General features: G+C 37.5%; 1 protein-coding gene across 10 annotated transcripts in view; it reads right to left on the bottom strand.

The window, feature by feature from the left end:
• The window catches only part of CHL1 (cell adhesion molecule L1 like), a 199,854-nt gene that overhangs the window by 154,153 nt on the left and 23,777 nt on the right, over positions 1 to 21,924 (bottom strand). The window contains exon 1 of one of the 10 annotated variants that reach the window (XM_078442811.2): positions 16,687 to 16,724. The exons of the other annotated variants lie outside the window; for them this stretch is intronic. The gene's annotated coding sequence lies outside the window, so the exon portion shown is untranslated. Of the gene's footprint in view, positions 1 to 16,686; positions 16,725 to 21,924 lie in introns of those variants that run through there. 10 annotated transcript variants of the gene reach the window in all.

Here is a 21,924-nt window from a genome sequence, read left to right as displayed (position 1 = left end):
AGGCGTTAAGGCTGGATGAGGCTGGTCCACTCAGTGAAAAGGATACTTATGGCAGCAGCTGTGAATCAGGTTAAACTTGGGTCCACAGGCCTTCCTAATATGAACACCTTGCTGCTCTGACGTTATTTAGTAATAGAAAATAGTACTTTTCATACAACGTGGCCCCTAAAAGCCAACCAATAACTTCATCAGGTGCTCAGCAAAAGAAATGGCGATCTCTTCCAGTCGTGGAGTAAAAGTTGGCTGCAGAAGAATTACTCACAGATGATATGTCACTTTTCTACACGGCACCTTCCTAGCATTAAAAAAAAAAAAATTCTTTATGGGGCGCCTGGGTGGCTCAGTTGGTTAAGTGTCCAACTTTGCCTCAGGTCATGACCTCATGGTTTCTGAGTTCGAGCTCAGAGCCTGTAGCCTCCTTCGGATTCCATGTCTCCCTCTCTCTCTGCCCCTCTCCCACTCATGCTGTCTCTATCTCTCATAAATAAATAAACTTAAAAACAATTACTTTAGAAGGGTGCCTGGGTGGCTCAGTCAGTTGAACATCTGACTCTTGATTTAGGCTCAGGTCATGATCTCACTGTTCTTGACTTCGAGCCCCAAGTCTGGCTCCGTACTGACAATGTGGAGCCTGCTTGGGATTCTCTTTCTCTCCCTCTCTCTCTGCCTCTCCCAAGTTCTTTCTCTCTCTCAAAATAAATAAATAAGATTAAAAGGAGCTTGAGCAGGGGAGAAGGGTAGAAGGAGAAAGAGAGAATCTTAAGTGTGGAGATCAACACAGGTTCGATCCTAGTGGGATCATGACCTGAGCCAAAATCAAGAGTCAGATGCTCAACCGACTGAGCCACCCAGGCTCCCCAGCCTCCTAGCGTATGTTTAAGGTGAATTCTCTTTACTCATTGAATTTATAACACATCATATGTAAACTGCAAATGCATTGTAGATAAAATTAACTCAAGGCCAAATGGCTACTCCTGCTAGGTTTCACTCTGTATTTAACACAATGAATCTTGAGTTCAATAAGGGCACATTTTGACTGTTACTGTAATTCTAGCGTCACTGCCTGGCACCATAACGAAGGTTAATAAATACATTTTGGATGGATTAATGAGCGAATGTATGAAAGCTACACGTATAAGAAGTAGTAGTACTTCACAGTTACTCAAACTGACAGTCACAGGTGTGAATGTCACACACCATTAGAGGAAGTGGTCCCATCCTACTGCCACTGTGCCTATCAAAAGGGACACTGTAACACGGAGGAAAAAGAGACAGAGAAGCTGAAAATAAAGTGAGTGTGTACTTATTCACTGTGTGACCTTAGGCTAATGACATAACCTTTTAGAACACCAACGGTCTCATAGGCAATAAGGGATAATGGTATCTTTCTTGCAGGATAGGTGTGAGGGTAAGGACTGATGTGTATAAACTGCTTAGCTCAGGGCTGGGACCTACAAGGTATGCAGTAACCGGAGGGGCAGCACAGAAGCCCACAACCACCCAGAGGCAGTCAATGAGGCCAGGAGGAGCACTTGATCACAGAGACACCCTTCAAACTCAGCCAACATGAGAAAATCACGTTCCCCCAAATGGTGACATAGGAACGTTGACAACTGCTATAGAAGCTGCAAGTGTGAGCAGTTACAGGTCCTACTCTCACAAGACAGAGAAGAATTTCTCTAATAACATTTTTTGCAAGCTTGTGAGTTCCTTAAGGCCAGAAAAACAACAAGAACAACAACTCATTTTCCTCCCTGGTACCCAAGCACAGTGGCTGTCAAATTGTCAAATACTGGTTGCTTAATAAATGTACAATGAATGAAAATGCCTATTCCATATATTTGTGGGGTGTGGGGGGGGGCAGTATATAGATGTATTTGGAATCAAGAGTGACTATTTTTTCGTTTTTTCTTTCTTTTTAAGTACCTAATCTCAATTAATCTTCAAACACTGGGGTTTTTTACTGAGTTAAAAAGTAGACTGAGAGCACATCAGCTTTATGTCAATATTTGGGTCAATATTCTTAAAAAGTTGGGATTGAAAACACCTTCCTGTCATCAACCAGCATCTGCCTGACAGGAATGAGTTCTTGATTCAAATCAGTAAAGTCCATATGCTCAAAATGTGCACCAAGATGCTCAATTCAATTTTTTAGAATGAATATCTTTTAAAAAGAAAATGATATATGACGCACCTAATATTCCCTGGAATATAAGCTGGTAGTATAGTAAAAATGAGCACACAACAGAAATTCTTCAATATGCTTAACATAAAATGATGTACAATAAAACAGGAATCAGGAAAACTATGACCAACAGCAAAATTTGTTTTTGGATATTATTTATAAGCAAAACTTGACACAAGCAGTATGAAAATGTTGAATTTGCTCCTATCAATACCTCTGAATGAACACTCTGAAAGAAACTAGTCTCTATTTCAGATTACTAGTTTCAGCATGTGTTGACTCAAAAACAATTACTGACCCCCTAAGAAGGGTCATATGTGATTTTCTTCTAACGTTAATTAAAGACATACTTTGTGCTGCATGGTGTGCTAAGCAAATTATCTGTTATCCACAAGTGACCTATAAGTTAGGTACTACCGACACTAATTTTATAGAAGACGCAATGAACTTAAATAGAGTGGAGATCACAAGATCTCATTCTGTACAAGATCACAATGAGAATGAGTGGCACAGCCATGATGTGAACATGTCGATGTAACTCAGAGCCCATGTCTTTATCTACTCTAGCCTGACTTCCTTATTGCATCATTCGTGTAATGTACCTTGAGTTTGAGAAACGGACTACATAGGAATTACTTCTCTATTTACTTTTTTTAAGTTTATTTCTTTATTTTGAGAGAGAGAGAGAGAGGCAGAGTGAGAGTGAGAGGGGGAGAGAGAGAGAGAGAGAGAGAGAGAGAGAGAGAGAGAGAGAGAGAGAATCCCAAGCAGGCTCCACACTGTCAGCACAAAGCCCAATGCAGGGCTTGAACTCACAAACCATGATCATGACTGGAGCAAAAGTTACTGAGCCACCCAAGCACCCCTGTCTCCTACTACTTTAAAGACATATATCCAAATGTGTTAAGGAGCATCATGTAGAGAAATTAGCAAAGGATATTCCAGGGTAAGTCAGAAGACCCAGTGAATTTTATTACTAGCTCTATCACTAACACTGCTTATTAATGGTTCAGAAACACTGCTTTCTTAACCAGTTTAGGTCTCAGTATCCTTACTTACAACATGAGAATGCTAACAATTTTTTTACAGTTTCTTTTGGCCTTCAAAGTTTATGATTACTGGGTCACCTGGGTGGCTCAGTTGGTTAAGGGTCTGACTTCGGTTTAAGTCATGATCTCGTGGTTGATGAGTTTTAGCCCCACATCAGGCTCTCTGCTGTAGGCATGGAGTCCGCTTTAGATCCTCTGTCTCCCTTTCTCTCTCTCTGCCTCTCCCCTGCTGGTGTTCTGTGTCTGTTTCTCTCAAAAATAAACAAACATTTTAAAAAAGTCTATGATTACAGGAAAAATTAGTCTCATAATGAAGCTGAAAGAAAAGGAAGGACAACTAAAAAAATATTCAAGAGGCTGGGGTCATGAACTCTAATACAAGGGAAGATTAAATGATTAGAAATCTTTAATGTTGAAAGATGAATATACAGGACAGACCAAAATGAATAAAAATCTTGAAGGATACAGGAGAAGTGAATATAATTATATGTTCTATAATCTTGGACTGCTGAATCTTGAAACAGGAGAGATCCCTTGGAAATAAATTGAGAACAAATCATATATTATAGAAGTTTCTTACTACAATAGGTTATAATAAATGTTAAAGAAATACCTAGCTTCCAGAAAGTTGATACCTATTTTTTGGCAAGTGTACTCATAGTTTAACAAAAAGTAGGGTTTATACCCTACTTTCAGAGTATTTGCAACTACCATTTGAGAACATTGTGAAGAACAAATACACCTCTCAAGAATCTTTCCCTTCTCAGGGCACCTGGGTGGCTCAGGCGGCTAAGGGTCCAACTTCGGCTCAGGTCATGATCTCGCTGTCTGTGAGTTCAAGCCCTGCGCCAGGCTCTGGACTGACAGCTTGGAGCCTGGAGCCTATTTCAGATTCTCTGTCTCCCTCTCTCTGCCCCTCCCCAACTCATGCTCTCTGTCTCTGTCTCTGTCTCTCTCTGTCTCTCTCTTCCTCTGACAAAAATAAATAAACATTAAAAAACATTTTTAAAAAAGCAAGAATTTTTCCTTCTTTATGGATGGCTGACCCTGAAGGACCTGGATCTGACCAATGGTATCAATTACACTCAGGAACTCAGGAGTTTTGAGACTATCCCAGAACGTAGCACAGAGCAGGTGATCAATAAATATCTGCATGAATGAATGAGCTCTGCTACTTCCTAGCTTTATCACCTGGGGAAAATTATCAACTCATTTTTTTGCAATCAAATGTGGACATGATTTACTCCAATGCTATTTGAGAGGTGACAATTGTAGTTGTAGCAGAATAGCCTCAGGGTGATAGAGAAGGACCTGAGGGACATGTATAGGGCACTGGCCCCACATGGCACCATCTGGGGTCTTCAAACCATGAATACTGAGGTAGCAGAACAACACTGGAGGCCAAGTTTCAACCACATTACCTGGTCAAATCACAAAGTGTAGACTAGAACCCTGTAACACAAAGGGGGAAGCTCTTGTTTTCCAAATCATACAACTTAAAAGTCCCACCTGCCAGAGGCCAGAGGCCCTCTTATGGACCTGCTCATCCCGTTTGTCACCTTGGTGTCTGATGGGCAGGGGCATTCTTTGTTTTCTTAATTATGTTGAGAGTAGTATTAGTATCAAATGAAATCATGTTTGAAATGGTTTTGAAAGTAATAAGCAAAATGCCAAAGCTTTATGTTAAGAATAAACTGAATAGATCATCTTTTAGATCTCAATGAGCATCTAGCTCTGATTTTATATTACTTTCCATTGCAATTGTAGATTGTCTCCCCAGGAAGTACAAAGGTCCATAACAAATCTGCAGTTCTGAACACAATCAACTGAGGAGTATTCTGCTTTTGTGTAGGATCCAAAATGTATATGATGATAATCTCAGATACCAGAAAAGCAAAGGTCCTCTGACTAAATCCTGATCAAATCAGTTGGCTGTGGACAAGTTAATACCAAGGTCTGGCTCATTCAGTAATGACAATAGGATACATTTACATGGGGTTTGCTGTATGCCAGGCACTCTTCTGTTTTATGCTGTTTTTTAATGTTTGTTTATTTTTGAGAGACAGAGTATGAGCAGGGGAGGGGAAGAGAGATAGGGAGACACAGAATCCGAAGCAGGCTACAGGCTCCAAGCTGTCAACACAGACCCTGAGGCGGGGGTTGAACCCAGGAACCATGAGATCATGACCTGAGGTGAAGTCAAATGCTTAACCGACTGAAACACCCAGATGCCCCTTTTATTTTATGAATTCAATTTATCCTTACAACTCTATGAGGTAGACAAAAACGTTCTGTCTTTAAGTTCCTCATTTTAAAGGTAGAACAACTGAAGCACAAAGAAGTTACATATTGTCTAGGATTGCAAAACCATTTCCCCAGGATACAGCTTTATAATTGTGATAGTCTTAAATACTGCCATAGGCATTGTAATAGCATCAGAACACTTTTAAACCAGACTCTTCCTCTTTAGGCTGCAAGCGTAGTCAGACATGTATTTTCAATCATGATTAAAGAATGGAATTCTAAGTCATTAAAAGTCAAACTCAAGTACATATATCTTGCAGGCACATTTAGGTATGAAAACCAGGTAATATAGCTAATACTTTCTTTTTAATTTTTTTATGTTTATTCATTTTTGAAAGACAGAGAGAGACAGAGCACAAGCAGGGGTAGGGCGGAGGGAGAGGGGGGCATAGAATCCGAAGCAGGCTCCAGGCTCTGAGCTGTCAGCAGACAGCCCAACGCGGGGCTTGAACTCACTAACCGCGAGATCATGACCTGAGCTGAAGTCGGACGCTCAATTGACTGAGCCACTCAGGAGCCCAGTAATACTGGTAATACTTTCTATCTGAAAGCATGTACAAGGTCATCTTTATTCATTCATTCAAGTATTTATGACTTGACTATTCTGCATCTGGCACAATGGTCAAGGCACGCCCATGAATGGAGAGCCCTATGTCCTAGAAACAGGAATTGTCTAAACAAATCCAATCCCAGGATATTATTCCCAATTTCCTGCTTGAGCCACTCCACCTGCTGCTTTAGTCAGAGTATTTGCTCAAACAGCTTTCAAGCCCTGAGCAGTCTCTACAGTTCTTGCACCACTGGCTTATGAGCCTCAGAATCTCTGCTTCCCCCTCATCTTCCCCAAAGCATGCCTAGGGCTACACTCAGTAACTCTCCCACAGAAGAAGACTAAGTTTCAGTCCTCTGTCCACCTTCGGAGTATTTTTCAGTACTGTCTGTATTTTAGTCTTGATAGCTACTTACGATCGCACACCACAGTGAACCCTAGGAGACAAATAATTTACAAGTGGTTTTAGTATTCCACCGATGAGAAACTCATTTTTTACTTATGAATTCATGTTAGAAAAACTTAGAAGGAGATGGCAATTGGTTAAGATGGATAACTGTGTGGGTTAGGGTTTCTTTTTTTTTTTTTTTTTTTTTTTTTGATTTATCCTAAGAGTAATAAATGTCTACTGTAGAGATCTGGTAAAATATAAATAGCTATGTATACACACACATACACACCTATGCATGTATTTATAAAAAATAAATATATGTTTATTACATATGTGCATATATATTTAATAAAACAAAAATCAGCTGTCAAAGTTAAAAATTACTAAGTGCATTTCCTCCCCCAGTTAATATATCAATATTCAACTAGTGCTATAACTACACATATACACACATGTATGGATATATATACAAATACGTAAAAATCATATACTGCATATCTGTACAAAACATTATAAACGTCTTACCTTACTGAATGACCTAACATACCATTTTATGTTATTCTGTTTAAACCAGTCTTCAAACAAATAGAAAACCTGCTTGAGTTTAAACATATTGAGATATGTTCAAATGTGAATGTAAAATCATATTTAGTCAGTGTAACTTATAAAACTAAATTTTGGTAACAACCTAAATGCTCAGTAGTAGAGAAATAATTAAGTTCCTAGAATATGACTATGTATTAGACAATTTTGTAGGTTGAAAAATTGTGTTTTCAAAGAATACTGAATGCTGAACTTTCATATAATATTAGATGAAATAAAATACCACAAAATTTTATATGGAGTATGAGCTCAATTTTGCCAAAAATAATCGTATATATCTACAGCTTTGTGGGAAACAACACTGGAATAAAGGGGCAAAGAGAGATTAAAGATGATCTAATTTAATAGACACTTTTTAATGATCGTAAGTTACCTTTTGCATCAAAATAAACATGGTAAGAAATAAAACCCTTCCCCCTCCCCCGCCCCTCCCCCCCCATAGTTATTTGAGCAAGGTATGTAAATGGGCCAGTTTATGAAACTGAAAAGGAAGTAATGGCATTCTAATGCCAGAGGGGGCACTAGGGGAGAACAGGAGAAGAAACCAAGAAGCGCAAGAAAGCAAGGCATTCTCAGTTTTAGAGGCGAAAGATGAGGGCAGAGAATAGAAAAAATAGACATTAGGCTGAAAAACTGAATTGCAGGGACAGTGTGAACAGCTCTGAATGTCATGCTTAGATAATTAAACTTCATCTTAAAACAGAAGAGCATTGTGGGATTTTAGCAGGAAATGACAAATTCAGATTTATGTATCAGGATGCTAACTCCAGTTTATATGTTGGTATTCTCAGATAAAGCCAAGGTTTCAAGGATGCTGAAAGTCTTGATTCAATAGGAACTAAAGAGAATGGGGATAAAAGAAAAGCCTGAATTGATTCAGTCTAAGATAATGAGTTCAGCCCCTACCTTAGAGGAAAAATTTTAAGTGCTCCTTGGTTCCTTTCACAGAAGGTCCTTGAGTGGAGAAGGGAGCAAAATAGCTTAGAAAATTCCAGTCTAAGATGTAAAGTTAAATGATGGTAACACAAACACCAACTCTGGTACTCACTAGCTATACCCCTGAGTAGGTGACAACTACCATAAACTTCTGTATCATCCTTTTTTTTTTTTTTTTTTATAGACAGAGAGAGTGCTCATCCCACAGAGAAGGGGCAGAGGGTGGGGGGAGGGGGGGAGAGAGAGAAAGAGAGAGAGAGAGAGCGAGCACATGCATCTTAAGCAGGCTCCATGCCCAGCGTGCTTAACCTACTGAGCCACTTAGGTGTGCCTACATCTTCCTTTCTTTAACTGGGGCTAACAAAACCTGCCTCACCACCCTCAGAGAGTGGCAGTAAGCGTTTGTAAATGGTAAACCACATAACAGGGATAATATCAATGAAATCAGTATGTCAAAGCAGTATGTGCATTCCTATGTTAACTGAAGCGTTATTCATAATAACCAAGCTATGGAAACAACCTATGTGACTGCCAATGGACAAATGGATAAACAAACATTGATTACACACACACACACACACACACACACACACACACACACAATGAAAAATAACTCAGCCATAAAAAAGAAGGAAGTCCTGCCATTTTCAACAACATGGATGAACTTGGAGGACATATCACTACTGAAATAAGTCAGACACTGGAGAACAAATACTATCTATGATTTCATTTATCTGTGGACTCTATAAAAGTCAAACTTACAGAAGCAAAGAGTAGAGTGGTAGCTGCCAGGGACTTGGGTAGGGGTGCTGATAGGAAGATGCTGGTCAAAGGGTACAAATTTTCAGTTATAAGAAGGTTAAGTTCTGGGGAACTAATGTAGAGCAGGGTGATTACCTGGTTATTATCTGGTGATTACCGGGTTAATAACACTGTATTGTGCACTTGAAATTTTCTAAGAGAATAGATCCTAAGTATTCCCACCACACACACACACACACACACACACACACACACGCACGCACACACGCACACACACACACCAAAGGTAACTACGTGAGGTGGTGGATGTGTTAATTAGCTTGATTGTGGTAATCATTTGGCAATGCATATGTATATAAAATCATGTTGCACACTTTAAATATACACAATTTTTATGTGTCAATTATACCTCAAAAAGGTTGAAAAAAATAAAATGTTTCACTTAAAAATAGATAATGTCTAACATAATATTTTATATACACTAACTTGCAAATGGAAAGTTTGTTGTGTAAAAAATATCTAAGTGCAAAACCTACCTTGTAAAACTGAAAATAAAGAGCTAATCAGCAGAGCATGAATAAATTACTCAATAATTTAAAAAAATCTAAAACTGCAAAAAAGAGATGTCAAAAGATGTCTAAAAGTTGAGGCAGACTAGTTATTTATTGACAGACTCTAAATGTTAGTCATTGATAGACTCTAAATGTTAATTAGTTATTGATGGACTCTAAATTTTAATGTTAATAAGTTAAATATACTTATTTATTATAATAAAATGATAATTCCTATTAATTTTAATGCAGAATAGATTGTGCGATTCAATGACAACTGTCATAATATCTTTATGTAGACCAAATCAAAATAACTATGTACGAAGACTCCAGGAAACTTTGTGCAAGCAGAATGATATACAAACATAATGGTGTTACTCAAAAGACCGAATTAATAATTTGTAACAAGCTGCCGATATGTGGGTCGAGCCCACGATTCCCCAGTGCTTCCTCACAATGAGCTCAGTACATGGGAGATACCAAAGTACTCCCCAGTTAGAGAGATGAATATGTGAATTCTAAGCATAACTTTCTGGTCAACCAGTAGGGGTTGCCATGTCTTTCATTCCTGCCAAAAACTGATCAGCAAATCTACCAGAAATATAAGGGATATCCACAAATTTTAGACACGAAGAGTTGAATATCATTAGTGATGCTGTGAAAAATATTTATTGAAACAAAATTTGCATTGGGCTCAGGAGGTTGAAAGTACAGTTGAGGATAACACCAACACATTTATGGTGAGATACATTTATGGTGATGGAGAATAAGAAATGAAATTTAAAGATACACTGTCAGTTGAAATGTAAATTAACATAATTTTTTTAGTTATTAAAAAACAACATGTAGAAAAATACTATATTTAATGCAGTCCTATTGCACAAAATTTCAAAGTTCACCTACAGACTATGTCTGTTTCAGTTTTCCATAAGATTGTAATTGATCTGTAATTAGCTACGTATTTAAAACGAGAGGACTAGATGATGGTGGTGACGGTGGTGTGGTGGTGTGGAAAGAAATAAAGAAAAATCTGCCTTAATTATGGGAAATAATCATTTAAAAAATTAACAGTGGGAAAAGTTATGCAGATCGCCAATCTGCATTGATTTTCTCCCTCAGTAGAATTTCTGTTAGACAAAAACCCTTGGTAAATATAAACCAACATGCTAAATTCACTCTTCAAGTATCCAATACTACAGTAGCTGTACTACCAAATAATGTGAAATGGAAATTGGTGATGACTCATCTAGTTAAGTGGTTCTTAACCCCATTAGAATCACAAACACATTGGAGAATCTGGAGAAAGCTAATGGCTCTTCCTCCAGAGGCATACACCCATTTTCATGCATAGGATGTACTGAAGACAATTACAATGGTTTCAAAATTAAACTCTCATTTGGGTTATTCAAACTACCCAAGACCAAGTGCAATGTAAAAAGCAAATATTCAGCCTCCAAACAGAGAACTAAAATATGTTGTAATTGCTTAATGAAATTTTATTGCAAACTACCTATAAGAGTATAACACCTTATATTTTATAACACTCTACCAAAGATTTTTTTTCATGTAATCCTTGAAACAAGTTTGTGTTAATTTGTTAGATTTATTTAAAAATTAGGAAAAAATAAAATGCAGAAGGTTAAGTTACTTCTTCAGTGTCACACACAGCAAGTGACAAAGGTCAAGGGTAGAAGACAGTATTGTGATTCCAATTCCAGTCCTTTCTCAACAACGTCATGACCCACTTTCTATGTCAGAAAAACAGTGGTGTATACTTTGTGAAGTTGTGGTTTAAAATGACACAAAACAAACTCAGTCCTTTCCTATGAAAGAAAATCTTTTTTTAAATTTTTTTCCTCAAGTTATCAGCTGGTTGTTTGCTATGAACCAGTGAACAAGCTGGGAACCAGTGCTTCCCTGCTTGGGATTTTGTCAGTTTTAAGCTTTTGCTTTCATCTATTTCTGTTTAACGTGACACAAAAGCGTGAGAGAACCACCACTTCCTTAGTCTCTTCACATAATCCGGGCATCATACAGGAGCTTAAAAGATATTTTATTCTGTTCATTTTATACTGAATGCTTCAAATTTATTATACAAGAGATCCTTTGATTCTTCAGAAGCAAGCCCCTTTTTGAAGTTCTGGTAACAAAGTGTTTAAGAGGGTTCTTCCAAGAGGGTCCAGTTGGTCACTCAGCACACATTTTAAGTATTCACTTTGTACAGTTCCTTATTGGGTCTTTATAATGCAGCAGAAACTCACAGTGGGGGAGAAGGAAGAGGGAGGTTCCACCCAAAGCAAAGCAAAACAAAACAAAGGCAGCAAAAGCTAAGAGGTGTTCAACTCTTTTGCTGGAGGAACCACAATGATATGAAGGGAGGAAATTTTTATCTAATGGAGTCTCGAGTTGGGGGAGGAAAGGGGCACATGCAGGTACTTGATTTGCAAGTCCAAGACCAGAAAAGTGTAAAGATTAAGGCCTAAACTGCACACAATCAACATTATTTTCTGTTTTCTCAAAACCACACAGAAGACAACAAAATATATTCTCAGCCCAGTTACAACAATCCCACTGAAATCCCAACAGACGTTTTATAGTCACAAAAAGTGGACAAACTCTAGTAACTGAGAGCTGAACTAATTATCTGGAAAATTCAAGAAAAAAAAAAAACGAAAACAAAACCTCTTTCTTTATTCCTTCCATATCAACAAATACTTCAAGAAATACGAGGCTCTAAAGATCTACATATTCGAGAAAATGGACTGTTCTGAACAGCCTGCTCTCCTTTGGACATTCACATTCTTTGGTTTTGAGAAATGTAGTATTTTCATGTTACTTCTTACGTTAATCATTCACTTAGTATACGAATTAGATGTAACTGAATTGTTTCTGTATTCTAAGGACTATTTGGGCAACTTATCGATGGAAGCATGGGGAAACTGGCCTGTTAGAGAATGCTTTGTGAAAGGCATTTTCTTCTGTCATTTTTTTTTACACATCAGTGCTCAAAATTAATAAAGTTTCTGAAGGACATAACAATTAGAAAATAACATTAGGAAAAACTTTTAATAAATTATACCAGGCATGAAACATGTTGGTAGAAAATATAATTAACAAAAAGTGAAATGTTACACCACCTTAAAAATAGAAAGCAGAATTTCCTTAGAAACAACACACAGGGCTAATGCAAAAATCAATGTTCACTGTGCTGGCTGCTTGCAAAATTACACAATTAATCCTGTGTAAACTAACCTATCAGCTATGTGCACTGCAGGATTCCTGATAACTATTAGGCTGCACAATCTATTTAAGAAAGAGAACTTTAATGAGATCCCATGAGAATCTAAAAATTTAAATCACTTTTTTTTCTCCCTAAAAGAACATTTTTACTCTATTTAATGGACATTACTTTCCATATCTGATACACATATGGTGAGATCCACCATTAAAACAATCATCAGGAACCAGAAAGATAGCCCCTCTTGAGTTTAAAATGTGCTACTGAGCTGATTTCAAAGTAATAGAGGATTTAGAGCTCTACATGACAAAAATGCTACCTTATCTTCCTCTTGGCTTTGATAGCAATCTATTGCTATCCTATGTCACTGGGCCTCACAAGGCCTAATCAGCCACTCTAAAATTATATTACCATATAATATACTCCGTGAAGATACGGAGTCCCATGTGCATTCAGTTTATGTAAATTATAATCTGCCTAATTCCACTACAAAAATAAATAAAGTAACCACTTAGGCACGATGATTTTTAAAATACTGCTTCAGTGACCCACGTACATATATGTATACAACTGAGTATATGTAAAAATGTCTTATTCATGGGTAGGTATCCCACTGAATGTTTAACACCTAGACAATTTTGCCTAGTTTAAACAGAAACACAGTTTATATTTTTCTTTCTGGTGATTGGGGTAAGCCTTTAAAGGACTTGTTTCACTCTTAGACTGCATGTAACTCCATCTAAAAGCATGCCACCTGGACAGAGACTCAATGATTCTTCAAACACTCCCCTGTGCTTTCATTACATACTTAATTGAATCTAAATTCCCTTGAAGAAAACATATCATTATTAAAACTACCCATTCCAATAACATCATTAAAGTTGGTCTCAACTCTTCTTCTGAGTTCTGATTCTTTAACCTTGACAAGCAGTGATAGGGTAAGTCCATTCAGGCATCATTTGCCTGGATCCCAAAGCTGTGTGCCAAAATAAATGTATGCGTGGATGGATCAATCTATCAATTCACTGATAGACAGATACATCAGGGCATTAGCTAACTCTAAGAGTGGAAAGGAGAAATCCTGTCCATCATCTTCCCTGAGCCAGTGTGGACGGCTAAAAGAAACCCAGCCTGTGCCCACAACCTCCCTTGATGAGCAGTGGCTGGTTTCTTGTGCTTTGGTTCACTGCTGGAAGCAAACAGCAGAATGCAGATACTGTAATGAAATCACTAATGGGAGGCCCGAAGTAATGAGTGCAGGTATCTCCAGGAGTAGACAGATGGAAAAAAGTGAAATAAGACAAGACAGGGACAATCCCAGAGGAGAAAACAATGTAGATGGTACAAAGGAGAACAATTTGCCTACCAGGCTGGAAGGTCCCTAAGCGCTAAAAAAAAAGCCGACATTTCTGCCGTGACTCGTCAGCACTAAAACTGCAGTCAGTGTCCACACATGCTATTGTCTCCAGAATTCGCTCTATTTCTGACTGCATTTGATTTCTATTCCATGCCTTTTGTTTCCTCTCTCCACACATCTATCACCTACTGTATTTCAAAGTGGTACAAACCTTTTAGCCCTTATTTCCACATCATAGTGATTAAGAATGGGAGAGAAAAGACGGGGTGTTTTGTTTGTTTTTCTCATTTACCTCAGAAGCACAACAGGCTCCCATTCAGTCCTAGGCACTAACTCTGGCATTTATGCAGCATGGCTCGAATGCTACACACATACACAGGGCTATTCTAGACCCCAACTTCAGGTCTAATAATAGATCATTTCCTCTCTTCCTATGTTTCTTCTCATATAACTTTTCTATAAAAAGTTAGATAGTTGGGGAGCCTGGGTGGCTTGGTCGGTTAAGCATGAGACTTCAGCTCAGGTGATGATCTTGCAGTCCGCGGGTTCGAGCCCCCCGTTGGGCTCTGCACTGACAGCTCAGAGCCTGGAGCCTGCTTCAGATTCTGTGTCCTCCTCTCTCTCTGCCCCTCCCCAACTCTGTCTCTTTCTCTCTCTCTCTCAAAAATGAATAAGCATTACAAAAAAATTTTTTTTGAAGTTAGGTAGAAAAATATTTTTTAAAATGATTCACCAGACAACTTCCTGCTTAGTTTTAATAGATAGGCATTATTAGGTGGTAGTTATTAAAGAAAAAATAAGATTGATACGGGTGGGAAGAGGTGGACAACATTTACACATTTTCAACTCTGGTAATAACTGCTACTTTACTGTATGACATAAACATTGATTTTACCCGTGAAAACTCCTGGTGACATTATTTACCTGAAATAATGTGCATGAATTAAACTGATATGCATTTCAGTTTTCACCAAAAATTTTCTCTATTTTCAACAAGAAAATATTTTGACAAGGACTAAGATACACTTCTTGTGATGTTTTCAAAACTCCTATGTGAAGCCTATCAGAAACTATCTACTTGGATTGTCTACTAAACATTGGGGAGAGGAGGAAGCACCTTGAAAAACTACAAGCACTATAAGGTACATTTTTTTTCTCTAAGAAGTCATAGAAATATTTCCATTTTGGGGCACCTGGGTGGCTAAGTCAGATGAGCAGTTGGCTCTTGATTTCGGCTCAAGTCATGATCTCAAGAGTTGAAGAAATTGAGCCCTGCATCCAGCTCTGTGCTGAAAATGCTGAGCCTGCTTGGGATCCTCTCTCTCTTTCTCTCTCTCAGTCTTTCTCTTTCTCTCTCAAAATAAATAAATGGGTATTAAAAAAAATAAGAAATCGCAATCACTCTCTTGATTTTAGATATCTAGAGAAGCACAGTCACTGTTTACTTCCTAGAAAATGGTGGCGGTGTTTATGTATGTTTGTCTGATTGTGGGACTGTCAGTGTGTGCATGTGTATAAGATACTGAATTGTTTCATGTTTGACCCAGCATTCACTTTGGTAATGAACAGTCTTATAAAGAAAAAAAAAAAAAAAGATAGGCTTTAAGAATTAGGATCCATCCTACTGGATAAATCTCTATATTCATTTTCAGACTTCAGAGATATTAAATTTGGCGTAACTCTAAGGATCAAATAAAAGACAGTCTGATATCCTGTACAACTTCCATCCCGACCCATATTCCTCTACTTACTGTCTTCCTATTGAGTTGGACTGGAGGCTCTCTAAGGTAAGTATCACTCCAATTCCTTACCATTTTTCCTGAACTGAACAGACTTGGTATCCTAAGTGCTCAATACTGCTTGTTGAATGAATAAAATGTTTACGAACTTAATATTCTAGTCAGTTAGTACCTGATACCGTCCTTTTGAGTTCTTTAAATCAATTTTTTGCACTTTTTTATCCCACTAAATTCTGCTGTTTAATGTAGCCAATATGGTTTTTGATAATTCAGTGAATCATTAATATTAACAAAAGCAACAAGCGTGTATTTAGCAAAAGCTCTAGGCTAGTCACTGCTGTGACAGTTTAAAACATAGTTCATTTAGTAATTGCAACAATCTTCTGAAATATGCACTATTTTTCATCGATGGTACAATGCAGTTACAACACAAAAATACCACAGTCTGAATAGATTACTACTTTTAAAAAGTGGTATAGTGTCCACACAAAAGTTATTTAAGTCCATGGGTCAATACATAGAGAACGTTTACCTTCTAATATTAATTTTGTAATGGGGATTTGTATTCCCATAACACTTCACTCAAGTATCACTATTTTACATCATATAGTGATAGTGATGAACCAAAAGGTTTTCAGCAAAAGCTTACTTAATTTCATGGATATTTCAACCAGAAAAGAGTTTGAAGGGTGATGTGGTTGGTAGAATAATGACTTCCCAAGATATCTACATACTAATCCCTAGAAACTGTGAGAATGTTGTCTTACATGGTAAATGAGACTTCGCAAATGTGATTATATTAAGGACCTTGAGATAGAGAGATTATTCTGTATTATGTGAATGGGTCCAATAGAATCACAAGTTCTTTGCAGGAAGAAGGCAGGAGGGTGAGTCAGAAAAGGTGACATAAGGGCAGAGCAGAGAAAGAGAAGTTGGAAGACGTTATGCTATTGGCTTTGAAGATGACAAGGAATATAAGTAGATTCTAGAAGCTAGAAAAAACAAAGAAACAGATTCTCACCTAGAGGCTCCAAGGGTACATAGTTCTGAAGACACCTTGATTTTAGGCCTTCTAACCCCTAGAACCACAAGAGAATATATTTATGTTGTTTTAAGCCACCAACTTGGTGCTAACTGTTGACAGTAACAACAGGAAATGAAACAGGTCAAGTAACACAGTCATGTGTAGATAAGAACTTATATTTTGATTTGGGGAGTCAATGTCTGGTACTTATTTAGGTTCACACAAAATATATGCTGCCTTCTAACTATTTTGCCAGGAGATGAAATAATATTATATCCATAAGCTTAAATTAAAATGATGCTACTCCTTACAGAAACCTAAATTTTTATATAAATTTGTCACATATGTAGTCATATCATTATTGAGCAGATAAAATGTTTTCATAAATTAACTCAATAAATATTAAGATACAATAGACTAATATCTTATATAAGTTTGGTATCTGTAGTCTCATTAACTTAATATTAAACACATAATTTAATCTCACTCTTGGGGTACCTGGGTGACTCAGTTGGTTAAGCATTTGACTTAGGCTCAGGTTATGGTCTCACAGTCTGTGGGTTCAAGCCCTGCATCAGGCTCTGTGCTGACAGCTAGAAGCCTGGGGCCTGCTTTGGATTCTGTGTCTCCCTCTCTCTCTGCCCCTTCCCTGTTTGTGCACTCTCTCTCTTTCAAAAATAAACAAGCATTAAAAATTTTTTTTAAATGAATTAGCTCTTCAATGGTGTGCTCGTCTATATTCCAATGGTAAGAATGCTTAAGAACTGACATAAGCATTAGGAACATTACCTGATGCACTAAGTACTACTCATTATAAATAAGTCTTTGTACGGATGTTAAATACTGGAGTGTGACTATGTGGTTTACCTCTATTTTTGTGATGAGGAGATTGACTTGACTTTTGGTCTAGTCTTTCCCAACCACCATGAAATTTAAAATGGAAAGGCATGAGATTTCTCTCAGATCTAAGGAAGTTAATCTTTTGAATGAGTTTAGTTAGGGTCTGTTAGCTCCTATAAATACTCTGATAGATCTACATTGTGATTAAGAGCTGAAACAAAATTTCAGTGATAATGGTTCCACTTGAGGATCAAAAAACACAAATTCTATGTTTGTAATTTTGCAATGTAGCTTCAGTGTTTTTATTTTATGAAGAAGTTTAGATCCAGAAAATATAATTTAAAAATTCCAAGGGCGCCTGGGTAGCTCAGTCAGTTGAGTGTCCAGCTTTGGTTCAGGTCATGATCTCATGGATTGTGGGTTCGAGCCCTGTGTTGGGCTCTGTGCTGACAACTCAGAGCCTGGAGCCTGCTTTGGATTCTGTCTCTCTCTCTGCCCTTCCCCCACTCACGTTTGGTTTCTCTTTCTCTCAAAAATAAACAAACATTAAAAATGAGTAAATAAATATTCCTATATAATTGCCATCTAGAATTTTTAAATATTAACATCATCAGGGCCCCTGGGTGGCTCAGTCGGTTAAGTGTCCAACTTCGGCTCAGGTCATGATCTCGTGGTTTGTGGGTTCTAGTCCCATGTCAGGCTCTGTGCTGACAGCTCAGAGCCTGGAGCCTGTTTCAGATTCCGTGTCTCCCTCTCTCTCTGCCCTTCCCCTGCTCATACAGGGATACAAATCAGCCCTTAACAAGTACAAAAAGATCGAGATCATATTGTGCATATTTTCAGACCACAATGCTATGAAACTCGAAATCAACCACGAGAAAAAATTTGGAAAGACAACAAATACTTGGAAACTAAAGAACGTCCTACTAAAGAGTGAACTGGCTAACCAAGAAGTTAAAGAAGAAATTAAAAAGTACATGGAAGCCAATAAAAATAACACCACAGCCCAAATCCTCTGGGACTCAGCAAAGGTGGTCATAAGAGGGAAGTGTATGGCAATCCAGGCCTTCTTAAAGAAGAAAGAAAGGTCTCACATATACAAACTAACCTTACACCTTAAAGAGCTGGAAAAAGAATAGAAAATAAAATCTCAAACCAGCAGAAGATGGGAAATAATAAATATCAGAGAAGAAATCAATGCTATCAAAACCAAAAACAAAACAAAACAACAAAAACAGTAGAACAGTTCAATGAAACCAGCAGCTGGTTCTTTGAAAGAAGTAACAAAATTGATAAACCCCTAGCCATTATGATCAAAAAGAAAACAGAAAGGACCCAAATAAAGAAAATCAAGAATGAAAGAAGAGAGATCACAACTAACACTGAAGAAATACAAACAATAATAACAGAATATTGTATTTATTCACCAGTAAATTGGGCAATGTGGAAGAAATGGAAAAATTCCTAGATACATATAAACTATTAAAACTGAAACAAGAAGAAAGAAAAAATTTGAACAGACCTATAACCACTAAAGAAATCAAATTAGTAATCAAAAATCCCCCCAAAAAACAAGAGTCCAGGGCTAGATGGCTTTCCAGGGGAATTCCACCAAACATTTAAAGAAGATTAACACCTATTCTTTTGAAGCTGTTCCAAAAAATAGAAATGGAAGGAAAACTTCCAAACTCATTCTATGAAGCCAGCATTACTTTGATTCCAAAACCAGACAAAGATCCCACTAAAAAGAAGAACTATAGACCAATTTCCCTGATGAACATGGACGCAAAAACCCTCAACAAGATACTAGTCAACCGAATCCAACGATACATCAAAAGAATTATTCACCATGACCAAGTGGGATTCATACCTGGGATGCAGGTCTGGTTTACTATCCGCAAAACAATCTATGTGATACATCACATCAATAAAAGAAAAGACAATAACCACATGATCCTCTCAATAGATGCAGAGAAATCATTTGACACAATACAGCATCCTTTCTTGATAAAAACCCTCAAGAAAGTAGAAATAGAAGGATCATACCTCGAGATCATAAGAACTATGTATGAACGACCCACTGCTAATATCATCCTCAATGGGGAAAAACTGAGAGCTTTCCCCTTAAGGTCAGGAACACAACAGGGGTGTCCACTGTTGCCACTATTATTCAACAGAGAATGGAAATCCTAACCTCAGCAAACAGACAACACAAAGTAATAAAAGGCATCCAAATCGGCAAGGAGGAAGTCAAACTAACAGGCACATGAAAAACTACTCAACATCACTCATCATCAGGGAAATGCAAATCAAAACCACAATGAGATACCACGCCACACCTGTCAGAATGGCTAACATTAACAACTCAGGCAACAACAGGTGTTGGCGAAGATGCAGAGAGAGAAGATCTCTTTTGCATTGCTGGTGGGAATGCAAGCTGGTGCAGCCACTCTGGTAAACAGTATGGAGGTTCCTCAAAAAATAAAAAATAGAACTACCCTATGACCCAGCAATTGCACTACTAGGTATTTATCCAAGGAATACAGGTGTGCTTATTCGAATGGGGCATATGCACCCCAGTGTTTATAGCAGCACTATCAACAATAGCTGAAGTACGGAAAGAGCCCAAATGTCCATCAATGGATGAATGGATAAAGAAGATGTTGTATATATACATACAATGGAGTATTACTCAGCAATCAAAAAGGATGAAATCTTGCCATGTGCAACTATGTGGATGGAACTAGAGGGTATTATGCTAAGCGAAATTAGAGAAAGACAAACATCATGACTTCACTCATATGTGGAATTTAAGATACAATACAGATGAACGTAAGGGAAGGGAAGCAAAAATAATATAAAAACAAGGAGGGGGACAAAACATAAGAGACTCTTAAATATAGAGAACAAACTGAGGGTTGCTGGAGGGGTTGTGGGTGGGAAGATGGGCTAAATGGGGAAAGGGGCATTAAGATACTTTTAGGAATGAGCAATGAGTGTTATACATAGGGGATGGATCACTGGAATCTACTCCTGAAATCATTATTGCACTATATGCTAATTAACTTGGATGTAAATTAAAAAATAAATTAAGAAAAGAAAAATAAATAACCTAGTATCAGAAATAAATAAACAATGGAACACCAAAAAAAAAAAAAAAAGAAAGAAAGAAAAAAAGAAAAAGAAAATTAAAAAAAAAAAAGGTAACATTGTAGGACTCCATTTACATACAAAGTGCATAATAGGAAAATCAATAAAGACAGAAAGTGGATTAGTAGTTGCTTAGTGCTGGAAGAATTGGGGGCTAGGAGGTGAAATCTAAATGGCAGGGGGGTATTTTTCTGGTGATAAAACTATACCAAAATGGATTATGGTAACAGTTGTGCATATCTGTGAATATACTAAAAATTATGGAACTGCACATTTTAAATGGATGAATCCTATGGTATGTGAATAAAATCTCAATAAACCTGTTTAAAACAAAACAAAAATATCAGCACATGCTTTACCGAGTCAGCCAAGCATCCCCAGAAATCACTTTTTAAATAAATAAAATACAAGAAATTAAGTTGAAAGCCCCTAAATTTCCCTTCTAAATTTCATTTCCCTTTACTCCTAAAAAGAGCCAACATATTTAATGTGTTAGCAACACATTTTTATCTTCTACAAAGAAAATATAGTGTTGCATGAGTGTTTTTAATTCACATAATTGGTATTGTTAACAAGAAAACAGGCCCCAAATGGAGTTGCTTATGCTAAGCCTAACCACACCAAACCAAGACTTAACTTACAGTTTCAGCCTGTCCTAGAAATGGAATCCTAAACTCATCAATCAAGAATCGCCTGATCAGCAATAGCAAGGTAACCTACCCAATAGATCTCTGCTACCTCCTAAAGGAAAGTGACCTCGTTTGAAGCAATTCGCTTTTTGCTACTATTCCTTGTATGTGCTCCCTTCTGCCCCTAAAAGTCTTTCACTTTGTATACCTTCTCAGAGCTCCTTTCTATATGCTAGACAGGATACTGCCTGATTCATGAATCACTGAATAAGGCCCATTAGATTTAAAAAATGTACTCATTTGAATTTTGCTTTTTAATAGTATCATACACAAGGTATCATTCTGACACTTGTTTTTTTCCACATAAATTGTTTTCAAAATAGGGGCGCCTGGGTGGCTCAGTCGGTTAAGCATCAGACTTTAGCTCAGGTCATGATCTCACAGTCGGTGAGTTTGAGCCCCGCGTCGGGCTCTGTGCTGACAGCTCGGAGCCTGGAGCCTGCTTCAGATTCTGTCTCCCTCTCTCTCTGCCACTCCCCTTCTCATGCTCTGTCTCTCTCTGTCTCAAAAAGAAATAAAAACATTAAAAAATTTTTTTAATTGTTTTCAAAATCTA

Source organism: Panthera onca, chromosome A2 (assembly GCF_046562875.1).
Source record: "Panthera onca isolate mPanOnc1 chromosome A2, mPanOnc1 haplotype 2, whole genome shotgun sequence".
NCBI classification, from domain to species: domain Eukaryota; kingdom Metazoa; phylum Chordata; class Mammalia; order Carnivora; family Felidae; genus Panthera; species Panthera onca.
This window is presented reverse-complemented; position numbering and strand designations above follow the sequence as displayed.